The sequence below is a fragment of the Amblyomma maculatum genome, chromosome 3, assembly GCF_055883805.1.
Source record: "Amblyomma maculatum isolate TAMU_Amacu chromosome 3, ASM5588380v1, whole genome shotgun sequence".
NCBI lineage: Eukaryota > Metazoa > Arthropoda > Arachnida > Ixodida > Ixodidae > Amblyomma > Amblyomma maculatum.
The window spans coordinates 39,646,210-39,659,062 of record NC_139346.1 but is presented as its reverse complement, the minus strand read 5'-3'; the positions used below and the strand labels follow the sequence as shown (position 1 = coordinate 39,659,062).

At 42.9% G+C, this 12,853-nt stretch overlaps 1 protein-coding gene across 1 annotated transcript in view; it reads right to left on the bottom strand.

Annotated features, from left to right (window-relative positions):
- Positions 1-12,853, bottom strand: part of LOC146194603 (uncharacterized) — a 43,147-nt gene that overhangs the window by 16,643 nt on the left and 13,651 nt on the right. Inside the window, exon 6 of the mRNA XM_084597464.1 lies at positions 1-12,853. This exon is cut by the window's left edge and continues 16,643 nt beyond it. The gene's annotated coding sequence lies outside the window, so the exon portion shown is untranslated.

Sequence of the window (12,853 nt, the reverse complement as noted above, 5' to 3'; positions counted from 1 at the left end):
ATAGAAATGTTGGATGACACGTAAACGTTTCGCGAAGTGGCTGCATGCTTGGGACTGCGAGCTTGTGCGCGAGGGTCGCAAAGTGTGCGTCCTCTTGATAACTGTACCGCACACAACACAGATGTTGCACTCAATAACATGGAACTTCGCTTTCGTCCACCTAACACTACAGCTAAGCTGCAGCCTTTAGATCAGGGCGTCATCAGGGCCTTCAAGGCAATTTACAAGAGGAGACTGACTGACACTCTTCTCGTGAAGCTTCATATGAAGCAGGACTTGAAAACTTGCTGGGAGCAATCCAGATGCTTAAAGTGGCATGGGACAATGTGAAAAGCGAAACGATTGCCAACTGCTTTCGGCATGCTGGCCACTCAAAATTAGCCACTCAAAGCGCCTGCCCAACGATGACTGCACAAGTGGCCTCTTGTGGATTGAGAAAATGAAGGCTATGATACAACCTCGTCTTGTTTTCCAAAAATAAAAATAAAGTAACAGCTGATGACCTGCACAGGGAAGAGGCCGACCAACTGGATACAGCAGATTTCATAACTGTCATCATGACATCGCCACAGCAACAGCTGTTGAAAGCAATAGGACCGCATCGTGTCTTGTATAGACGGTATGCACAGGAAAACAGGTGAGAAATAGAAAGCAAAAAAAAAGCACTGTATGCCAGGCCTTCTGTAAGTGCTCAAGCCATACTTTAACACTTACAAAAAAACTGGCAACCAACTGCAATTTTCAGGGTCATTCCAAGCTGAGTGACCCAATGTTTTCTCAACCACCACGGACTTAAATGTTATGTGTTCCCCAAGAGAAGAAGAGTAAAAGAGGAGCTTGGTCTCAATGGTGAAAATGTATATATTTTTTTGTTACTGCTCTTATTAGTTCCTGGGAATGTGGCACAGCAAACCAATCCTGGTGAGAAAGTGAACTGGCCTACTTACGTGACTTGCACAAGCCTGACTGCAGGCAATGCTGCCATTTGACGCACTACATGCTTGAAGATGCATTTGGTGTTATGGTGCATAAGCAACTGAGGCTATCATGCACCAAACACAAGGTGTATAGTGTTACCTTTATGGAATGTTAAAACAACATATATGTTTGTTTAGATGCATTATTTTATCTAAGCAATTATAATACAGGACATATCGACAAGTGCATTCTCTCATAAGAGAAATATCCGATGGAATGAACTATGTTTGATGTAAAACCAAGTGTTTTTTCCGAAGTTTTTCATGTCTTCTACATGACAATAAAATGTGGCTTATCGTGAGCTCATCTACACAACCTTCACATATTTGTTTATCTTCCATCTTAAGAATGAACTTGTGTGTCAGATGTGTGTGCCCCATGTGAAGGCAACATAGCATTACTTCGATGAACCAATTCTGATGAGTACATGGCTTCCGTTCTTTTGATTATTGGTGTCACGATGTGCAGTTTGTTGCTTATTGCGTTGCTCCACGAAGCCTGCCATTTTTCTTTTCTTTGTGTTAATGTCAAGACATCTTTGTGCAATACATTCACTTTCTTGTTTTCTTTTTGCAATATGGGCAGCTGCCACCCGTGTATCCGCTGTCTCATTACGTTAGGGCGAGGTTGCCTTTGAGCAAATGACATTTCATTTCTAGGTAGTCATAAACTTGTCTCCGGCACTATGGTTGAAAAATAGTCTATCACTTGAAAACTGTTACGGCACTGTGAAAAAACAAAACAAAAAACATGCGGCTGGCAACAAACAAGAATGCTAGAAAAAGCCCAAACTAAAGTGTTACCACATAGGAGGATGAAAATTACAAAACTTTTCTTTGTTGCCAAATACTCTATGATAGGCACCGAGAAAGCAAAACAAAACAAATTTCATGTTTTGTTTTGGACACAATTAAGACAGGGTGCTGTTTAAATGCTCAAAAGAACCCTATCTCAAGCCACTCAAGCCAACACGAATCCGGCACCTGAGAATAGCTGGCCTTTCAGCAACCAATCCTGCCTCATACGTCACTTGCACGCAGGGACCTCATCATCGCTCACTTCTGGACTTCATAAAATCAGCCAACCTTTTTCCATTCATTTAATCATTTATTCATCCTTCATCTCATAACCTACTGATGCCCTGAGGCAATAAATATCGACTTAAAAAAAAAAAAAAAAAACTATCTTTTATTACTTGCTGTGTATATTATAAAGGTACAAAAAGAGACACTAAAAGCATTCAAACACTTCACTTATGACAAACGTTTTAAGATCTGGCTACACGTTTATCTTAGCACTCATAGTATCAGCCACTAACTTTGTAAATGCGCCTAACTCGCTATCAAAAAAAGACCATTTATGTTGAGTTCAGTGCAGTGAAGAAGCGTACAAAAGCGTAGAGCTTGCAAAGCGTACAGGGGAATATTTCCCTTTAGTTGCAATATTAAGCCATTTTTACATATTTCATAGAACCCTACCATACAATGCAGCAACAAATATAGTTGCTGCACTAATAGGCTCACCAAATCAAAAGCAATTCTGAAATTTATCAATGATGTTAATATTACAATTTATTTTAGGTGGGGCATAACATGCCAGTGGCATAGTGGCAGCTGTTGGATGACCAGGTATTTACTTACCGCGGTTCTTTAAAGGGTCACTGAAGAGAGGAAGTGGGTTTGCATCGATAGAATGCCAGTCCCTGATTACAAAAAGACCACTCTTACTGAAAACAGAGCTGTTATAAGGTAGTAAAGAAGAAGAACAGAAATACAGGTATCGCCGCCACAGCCGAAACGGCCGAGGCTCGCAACTACAACTCACGTGACGTGCTAGGGATCCCGGAGGCTGACAAATGCGAATTACGTTGCACGTTTGAATGCAGTAGTAGGTTTTTTCTCGAACATGATAACATGCATTTATCACACGTAAACGACGACGAAAAGATAACAGAAATGTTGCAAGACGAATATAAAAATATACTTGGTGGCGCCACAGGTGCCCACTTCAGTTTCGATTATGTTCCGGCGTGGGTCCGCCTCATCCACTTCGTGCATAGTTTCGTTTTAACCCGCGGCGCCTGAAATACGAGCTCGGAGCAGCAAATGCACCTACCCTAAGTGCTGATCGAGGATCCTGACTCTGCACGCACCTGCAAAGTATTCTCGTGGACTTTTTAGCAGTTTACATCACGCTCAAGCACTGCGCGCTGCTTAGTGCCTCTGTGTGCAATGCTCAAATCCAACGTGCACGGACGGCAGTACGTCGTAATCATCCCCACTGCGTCGCCGATATCACCTTTTTTGATCCACAACAGTACAACGCCGTTCAGCTGGATGGAAACTGCTGTTACGACAACAAAAAAGGCCGGGCAATGCGATGTCGTAGGCTGTCCAAACAGCCGCGCCGTGTCACAGCGAGATAGCGGCACTGCCGTTGAGGTCATTTACCATAAGGTGCCAAGAGATGAGCCGCGGCGCTCGACATGGTTGAATGCGGTGCCGCTACGAAAACGGAGAGGCGTTGCGCCACTGCATGCAAAGCTGTGCTCTCTACATTTTCGTATGGAAGACTATGTTTACAATCCGTCCGTGAGAGAGATCTTCGGAGTTCCCCGGATGCATCGCCAACTATTCCCAGGCGCAGTTCCCTCCATACAATCAGGAACAAGTGTGCAGCAGCCCTCAGTGGATCGTGGGGACAGCAGTTCTGCAAGTACAGCCTACTTCTTCTGGGAACATAATAATGCCCCCAAGAAAAATAATGCACGTCACAATGCCAAAACTCCGATTGTGCGGTTAATCGGCTAGGTTTCTTCTGCTAGGTAGTCCGTCCTTGCCTGGATGAACCACAGTCCAGCCCAATGGTGTCACCTGATGTTTCACCAGTACACGTCCAAAGTGGTGACTCTGACATGTATGAACCAAATGATTCTACGTGGACGTTTGACGACACACTGGAAGATGAGTAAGTACAATAGACCGCATGAAGATGACCATACATCACCAAGTTGTGCTTTGAAATTACTAGCTGAAAACACAACCTGCTGTTTCACTTTTGATAGGTGTAAAAGAACTGATGGACATAAGCACATGTATTCACACTAAGAGAAGAAGCTAGTGTCAATAAGCTTACATAATAATGATAGTTACGTAGAGTGCTATAAGATCTTTGTGGGAAAGCTGTCATTGTTAACAGTACAAATCATATATTGCCCAATAGCATAAAGAAACAGTTGAACAGTGTACTCCTCTGCAAAGCTTGCAGAATTTACAAAAGCCAACTTATTTTACAGGGACAGCGAAAGCACTGGAGATGCTGAAAACAGCAGCTACAATATAGTTGCCCATGCTTGTCTAATGGTGTTGCTGAAAGTCTTCTCGACCTGCTTCCACCGTACCTGCAATGTAACACTGTCCTACCTGGGTACTTGCATTAGTGCAAAGACAGAATGCCCCTGCGGACACACACACTTTTGGTCCAGTCAGCCACTTGTTGCAAGGAAGCCAAAAGGAAACATTGACCTTGCCACTGCATTGCTTTTTTCCGGCTCAAGTGCTGCAAAACTCCTCAGGATGATGCAGCTAATGAAAATCAAATCAATTAGTGAACAGACATTCTTTAATTACCAGAAGGCATACCTCTTCCCTGCAGTCAACATGGTAAGTGTGCAACCTGTCTTTTTTCACAATAAACAACCCTAGTTTACAATGAACAACACGAAGAAAACTCACAAGCCATGAATCCTACAGTGAGCCTGCTTTCAGATATTATCAAATGATTGCGGAAAGCATGGTTACTTTTGGACATGAACATTATTCCAACCAATTTCGAAGTTGCGCGCAGCCAACTGCTTAACTTCATCGCATTCAGTGCAATTTCAAGTTAGCGCAAAGACTTTAATTCACTAAATGTTTATTATATGACAATGCACTCTCCGTATTAGGCCATCAGACATAATGTGTACTACTCTAGATTCACCCATAAGATAATATTTTAATGCAAAAGCTTCTTCACTGGTAGCCACTGCAGTGTGCCATATTTATAAGAAATAAAGCTGCAAGGGCAATGGCCAAAGTTTTCAAAGGCCGAAGGAGTGAAACTGCTGTCAATAACTGTAACTGGCTGTGAGGGTAAGCTGCATGAAGTGAACCTGCAGATTGCAGGCTCTTCTCTGGATTAGAGAACTGCAGGTGCTCGGGCCAACCTGAAAGCCTCGGCTGAAAACTGTTGTTTTGCTGGACCCGGGCCCAGCTCGGACTTGACATTGCGGGCCTGGCCTGTGCCCAGGCTTGGCCGAATAGCCAATTTCTAATACGCATTCAAAATGCCTGTCATCCATATCTTTTAAATGCACATTGTGCGTGGTAACTTTAAATAAAATGTCTCCCCAAAAATTTCTTGACCAACCGGTTCCACGGGTACTATAAATATGCCCTTCTCTGCTGAGAGGAACGTTTTGTAAGGTCTTTCTCACGTCTTGATTTATTGTTATCTACTGATTAGTTGATTTCTCATGAAACAGATCAGCTCAGCCTAGTGCGGCAAGCCAAGCGCAATTTAAGCACTTGATTACTGTTTTGAAATGAAATGCCATGTGTTACTCCCATGAAGTGGAGGAAAAAGACTCTGCGTCCAACTGAAGCCAATTTCTGCATTCTTCATAGGTCTGGAATGAGCATCAGGAAAAGTTGCTGGCATCTCTAGAAGACAGCGAAGTGGAGCTGTGTGGTGATGGATGCTGCGATTCGCCCGGCTACAGTGCAAAATTCCTCACATATTCATTTTTGTGCCCCAGCTTAGGAAAAATATTACATACTGAACAAGTGCAAGTTGGAGAGGCAAGTACACAAACACATTGCTTTAAACAGTGAACTGAAGTCATGACAGTGCTAATAAGCTCCGCACTTTTTAAAGTTCTCAGCAATTTAGTGTAATGACTTTGCATTATTTTTATTATTTCTTCTTTTTATTCTTGGCAGTAGTGTAGTGATGACAGTTGGTTTCCTCTGGTTTTCAGACAGATGCAGTGAAAGCAAGTGCCCAAATGGAAAAAGAAGGCCTTATCAGAGGCCTTGGATTTTTTTCGGCCATTGGAATTCAAATTCAGTCATTGATAACTGACATACACCCGGGAATTAAAAAGCACATGCAGCAGCACCAGTCCATTACTCACTACTTTGATGTTTGGCACGTAGCAAAAGGTAGGGAGACATTTTCACTTTATTCAAATTAATATGTTGAGTGGAGCAGACTAAGTGTTGCAAAACTAACCAACTAATCTCAGTAGTTGAAGGATTACTAGTGCCTTGTAACTGTTAGCAGAAACAGCAAGTGCTGCTACACATAAAGGAAATACCTTGAAACAAGGCTTACTGACCACTCTAGATATACTTAAGCATTCCAACAGCTATTTAGTCATGAAGTGTATGAATGCTAAGAAAGAGAAAATAAGAAAAGGGATCAAAAGGACTTGAAAAATTATAGACCAATCAGCTTGCTATATGTTACAAACAAGGTATCTACTAATTCAATTGCTAATAAAATCAGGGCAACCTTACACCTCAATCAGCCAGACGGTCAAGCAAGTTTTCGGAAAGGACACTTTACATACTATCAACTAGGTGATAGCAAAATGCTCGGAATGTAATGAACCCCTGTAAATAGCAATCATTGATTATGAAAAAAGCCTTTAACTTTGTCAAAACCTCCACAGTCATGCAACACTGCGAAATCGGGTTGTAGATGAGCTGTACGTGATAACATTGGAAGATATCTATAGTGGCTGCACAACAATTATAGCTGTGCATAAATAAAGTAATCAAATTCCTATAAGGAAAGGTGTTAGGCAAGGAGACACAAACTTCCCAGTACTATTCACAGCTTGTTAGAGGAACTATTTCGGGACTTAGAATTGGAGCAGTTAAGGATAAAGGTAGATGCAGCAGTAATATGTGATTCGGTGGGGATATTGCCTTGCTAAGTAACTCAAGAGATGAACTGCAAAGAATTATTGATGACCTAAGCAGGAAAAGCAGAAAGGTAGGCCTGAAAATTAATAAAGGTAATGTTCAACAGCCTCGGGAAGGAACAACACGTTATGTTAGGTAGGAAAACAATGGAACTGTTTGGCGAATATGTATAATTAGGACAGGCTGTAACTGCGGATCTGGACCATGAAAGAGAAATAACCAGGAGAATAAGATTAGGACGAAGAACAATCTGCAAGTGCTGGCAAATTATGACTAGCAGCTTACCAATGTCTCTCAAGAGGAATGTATCTAACAGTTGTATCTTACTGGTACTCACCTATGGGGTTGAAGCGTGAAGGCTAACATAAAGGGTTCTACTTAAGCTGAAGACAGCGCAGAAAGCTATGTAATGCAAAATGACAGGTGTAACGTTGAGACACAGGAAGCGTGCTGAAAATCAAGAAGAAATGGGCATGGGCAGGATATGTAGTGCAAAGAGAAAGATAACCGATTGTATATAAGAGTAACAAATTGGATTCCAAGGGAAGGAAAGAGTAGTAGGAGGTGGCAGAAAGTTAGGTGGACAAATGAAATTAAGAAATTCACTGGGGTCAGGTGGATGCAGCTAGCACAGGGCCGGGTTAGTTGGAGTAATATATGAAAGGCCTTCACCCTGCAGTGGGTACACATAATCTGGATGTTGATGATGATGAAGTGAATGCTGTGATGTGAATGAAAATGAATATGTAAAGTTTACATGGTATTAACATGCATCTGCTTTTGGAATGAATAAGAAAGTAAGCAATTTTACTATGATGAGATGGTATACTGCAGCAGTTTTCAGTTTAGGAGTAAACTGAAAACATTAGATAAGCAACAGCTTTCTCCTTCCTCCCACATCTTCTTACCAACTTTCTTTGCTTTTTGAGATAATCATCAAACACTGAACTAGAAGAACATTTTTTTGCAGCTAGAGTGAGGCAGTTCCGTTTATATTTATGCTGACTGTGCTATGCACGGCTGCCCTGAACAGTGACAACAAAGTGAGATAAAAAAACAGGAAAGATTCAGCTCATCAGCCTAATACTGAAAAAAAGTCTAGGAAACCGGGGGAATCATTTCTTTGTTAAAAAGCGGAAACATAACACTTATATAGCACTGTGCGTCAAAGAGCATGCTTCCTCTTGCAATCACCAAAATAGCTACATACTACTACACACGGCTGTAATCAAGTGTGCCGTGCTCCTTATGAATTGATGTATCTAGCCGCTACCACTTTGTAACATGAGCACTGTCTCTGGTAGGAAAGCTGTGAAATGTGAAGCAGAAGCGACAAACAGATATTTACCCTCTTGTATTTTTGTAATGCACTCAAGTTCTATTTTTTGCCATGTTTGGTGGTTTCCAGCCTATTGCGTTTCCTACTGACTGCATTCTGCAGCAACAAAAACAGCTGAAGCTGCCATTGAAAAAAGAAAATTGAGTGTTTTTTTTTTGTTTTTTTTTTCAGGCATCCCGAAAAAACTGGTGGCCACTTCCAAAAAATCTGGTTGCACAGATGTAGAGAAATGGAGGCAACCAATTATCAATCATGTATACTGGTGTGCCTGTACTTGTGGTGGTGATGGCAAGCTACTGCAGGCAGCATGGCAGAATATGCTAAACCACATCAGAAACATCCATGAAGGACACAAACAGCCCTATCCGAGGTGCCTACATGGGCCTCTGACCAGCTCTGCATGGCTTTCTGCTGGTAAGTACAACTGTATGGGCTCTTAGTACCAAACCTATTCTGCCAGCAGAGATCTACTGCATATAATCGAAACCGTTCAAAGAAAATGTCACTGCTAGCTCTCATCACCCCGCTGGGCATGAATGTTGAATGTTCACTTTTGTTCAGTTTCCTAACAAAAGAAAATCATGTGCAGCATTTCTTCCAGAATCCCCTGCATACAAGCAAGTGGAGGCCGTGGTAAATTCACCACTGCTTGTAAAAGACATTCAAAAGCTGTCACCACGAGCCCAGACATACGGCCTGGAGTCCTTTCATAGTGTGTTGAATGCATTCGCCCCCAAATCTACGGCATTCACAAATGAAGGCATGAAGGCTCGGTAAGACTAGATATTGTCATTCATATGTTCATTCATGACGAACTTTCTCTTGCTACCACACTCTGCAGAACTGAAGAAGCTCGCCAGCTGGCCAGAGTTAGAATTTTATCTTCATAAGAACGTTCCAAGAACTGATACGACGCCCGACAACAAGTTTCTTATGTTCCTGGTGACTATGTGTGGTTGTGGACACCTCTCCGTAAGCGTGGTCTTTGTCAAAAACTGCTGTTACACTACACCGAACCGTTTGTTATGTTAGAGCGCATCAGCGATCTGAATTATGTTATAGAATGCCTAACTGCGAATGGTCGACGGTCACGGCAGTCTCAGGTGGTGCATGTAGCCCGCCTCAAGCAATTTCATTCCAGAGGTAAGGGCAGAGGGACGTTCGTACGCTTCGCCGCAGTTCTGTTTGGATCGATCCCTGTATATACCCCCTCCGTGCATACAAAGCACGTAACAATATGAACAGATGCAGAAAAGTATCAGTCATTTTTGAGCTTTGCAATAACTGAAGCAAAATAGATTTGCATCACTGTGATAGCGTGCGATACGTCTCAATTCATGTTTTTTTACTTTTCTAGTACCCTTCTAGCAGCTCTCTATTTCAACGAAAATGGTGACAGAGACCAGGCCGTACCTATTGATTGATGGAGCACCGAAGTGTCACATAAAAAGTTCAAAGGCCAGATACGGTGCCACATTTGTCACCCCACAGAAAACGACAACAACATTTGGAAAGTTTAACGTGAATTGCATCATCTATTTTTGTGTGGTTTGTATGGTAGGTATAAAATACATAGGAAGCAAGGCTTGCAGGCTCAAAGATTTTAATATACAGAAAAAATAACCTGTCAGTACATCTTGCAAAAAATACACAATACAGTAAAAGCTCATTAATTCGAACTGCACGGGACCGGGAGAAAAAGTTTGAATGTTCGAATTATCAAATGGCCTTGAAAAAACTGACAAAAACCATTTGCATTATGGTAAGTGTACCGTATTTAGTCGCGTAACGACCCACTCGCATAATGAATCCACCCACCCCTGATTTTCGCCTAAGAATCTGGAAAAAAAAGGGACGTCGGTTGTTGGCGCGTCACTTCGTTTTGCGCAGTCGTGTTCCACAATGCAACGCATTTCTTGGCAGTGTGCTAACATGCTGCGCAGCGATAACATCATGGTGTGTTTACCTTTTGACATTAGATCTAAAATAAAAAGGGGGAGGGGAAGAGGGGGGGGGGGGGGCGACCTGGCAGGCAGAGTGCCAGTGCTTGACCGGTTGTGCAAGCCTCGTTTTCAGTACGCACGCTTTATCATGCTATGAGCGATTGAGGCGGGTGGCGCCCACTGCCACTAAAATCATCGGAACACACGACAGCAGCAAAAGCCTTTTGATGGATGACTTTCGCGAAATAAAAAAAAATGAACTTACAAGGATTCAACGCTGCTGAACCAAGCATTAGCTGCGGGTGACCGCGTGTTCTCTTTTTTTTTCTTCCTCAGCCCACATTTAAAGCCCCGCTTTAATCAAGTCGTATGAACGTGCCTTAGTGGCCTATAGGGGTAACGTGAATGCCAGAGTCCTAGCAGGCTGATTCTGACATAATCGTCCCAAGTGAAACGAGAGATCCAAGTTGGCAGCTCCTGCCAACTTGGGCAGTTCCTGCCAGCAATCACATTAGACTAGACAAAAAAAAACAAACAATAAATTATATTATGACAAGCTTAATACGAACTAATAACAGTCAGTTCAGTTCAGTCATTCAGTCGTGTCCCACTCTTCATGACCCTATGGACCATATAATGCCACGCTTTCCGGTCTCTATCTTTCTAACATCATATAACTTCATCTGCAGCGTCTCCAGGATGCCATCTAACCATCGCGTTCACTGCCTACCCCTCCTCCGGTGACCCTCAACCTTTCCCAACATCAAATCTCTCTCCAGCGACTCCTCTCTTCTCATCAGATGACCAAAGTGGCTGAGCTTTGACTTTAGAATTTGACCCTTCAATGAGCAGTCAGGGTTTATGGTCGACAATATCGACTGATTTGATCTTCTGGCAGTCCAAGGAACTCTCAAGAGTCTCCGCCAACACCACAATTCAAGCGTGTCAATTCTTCGGCGGTCAGCCTTCTTCACAGTCGAACTCTCGCATCCATACATCACAACTGGAAAGACCATAGCACGAGTTATACAGATCTTGGTTGGCAGTCTAATGTCTCTGCTCTTTACTAGGCGGTCAAAGCTAGCCATGGCTCTCTTTCCCAGAAGCAGGCGTCTCCTAATTTCATGGCTGTAGTCTCCTTGCGGTGTAATCTTGGAGCCCAAGAAGAAAAAAATCTGTCACCGCTTCCACTTCTTGTCCCTTGATACTCCAGGACTTGATAATGTTCTTTGTCTTTTTAATGTTCAGTTTAAGCCCAAATTTCTCACTCTCTTCTTGTAAGCGCATCAGAAGTCTCTTAAGTTCCGCTTCACTTTCTGCCATTAAAGTGGTATCATCTGCATATCTAAGATTGTTAGTACGTTTTCCAGCAATCTTCACTCCAGCTGAAGACTCGTCCAGACCGGCCTTCCTCATGACGCACTCTGCATATAGGTTAAATAGGCAGGGCGACAGTATGCAGCCTTGCCTCACTTCTTTCTCAATTGGAAACCAATCAGTAAGACCATGCCCAGTTCTGACTGGCCTCTTTGCCCTGCACATGGCGAAGTGGAGGGGCTGGAAGCAATTCGCCTCGAATTTTCGCCTCCCAATACAACAGCTTTCCTCCAGCCCCTGGATCAAGGGGTAATAAAATGCCTCAAAGTCCACTACAGGAAGCTGCTACTTAAGAGAATGTTGGTGTGTATGGATAATTCAATGCCATACATCATAACACTGCATTCATCGTTGGGGATGCTTGCTGCTGCATGGAGTGCTGTGATGCCAACAACAATTCGAAATTGTTTTCAGCACGCCTTCTGCATCCCTGGCTGCAGCAGTGACTTGCCTGACTGCCAGCAAAGTGAAGATGAAGGTTGCCTGCAAAGCGACGATGCAAACCAAGTGCTCTCTGCTCTGCAAGTGCACAACATAGCTGCCGACCTCAGCGATTATGCAGCTGCTGATGATGACCTGTGTGTGTGCAGGGAGGACACACTTGATGACTTGGCAGCGGAGGTAATGCCACCAGAATGCAGTAGTGAAAGTGAGGAGGAGTTGCAAGAGCAATCCACTGTGACATCTGCACAGGCATTCCATCACATTGCTCAAGTCTGCCAATTTCTGATGACAACAGAAAACTCTGAAAATGAACTGGCTGCTCTCACGGGCATAGAGAGCTTTGTGTTGAAAGCTCATGTAGAACGGAAGCAGTCGACCATTCACGATTTTTTTAAAAGGTCTGGTCAACAGTAGATGATGACCAATAAATTTGTTGTGTACCTTCCACCTCTGCTTGTTTATTTTGTGTAGTTGAGGTATGGAAGTGCATAAAAATGATTCAAATAGATGCCTGGTCATAGTGTGCTCTGTCATCTTGCCCAGAGTTGTATGTACAAAAACTTCTGATAATTCAAACAAAATCCTGGGGTCCCTTCGAGTTTGAATTAATGAGAGTCTACTGTAATGAGCTTTCACTATCATTGTTTTCATATGTAGCAAAGTTGAGCATTTGTTAAACAGAATCTTCTTACCTTGATACTCATTGCAAAGCAAGACTGCATTTGTGGCTTCAGACCTGGAAAGGAGTCTTCTGTTCTGTTCAGCTTCATGTGGCACAGACAGGCCCCAGTTGGCAGAAA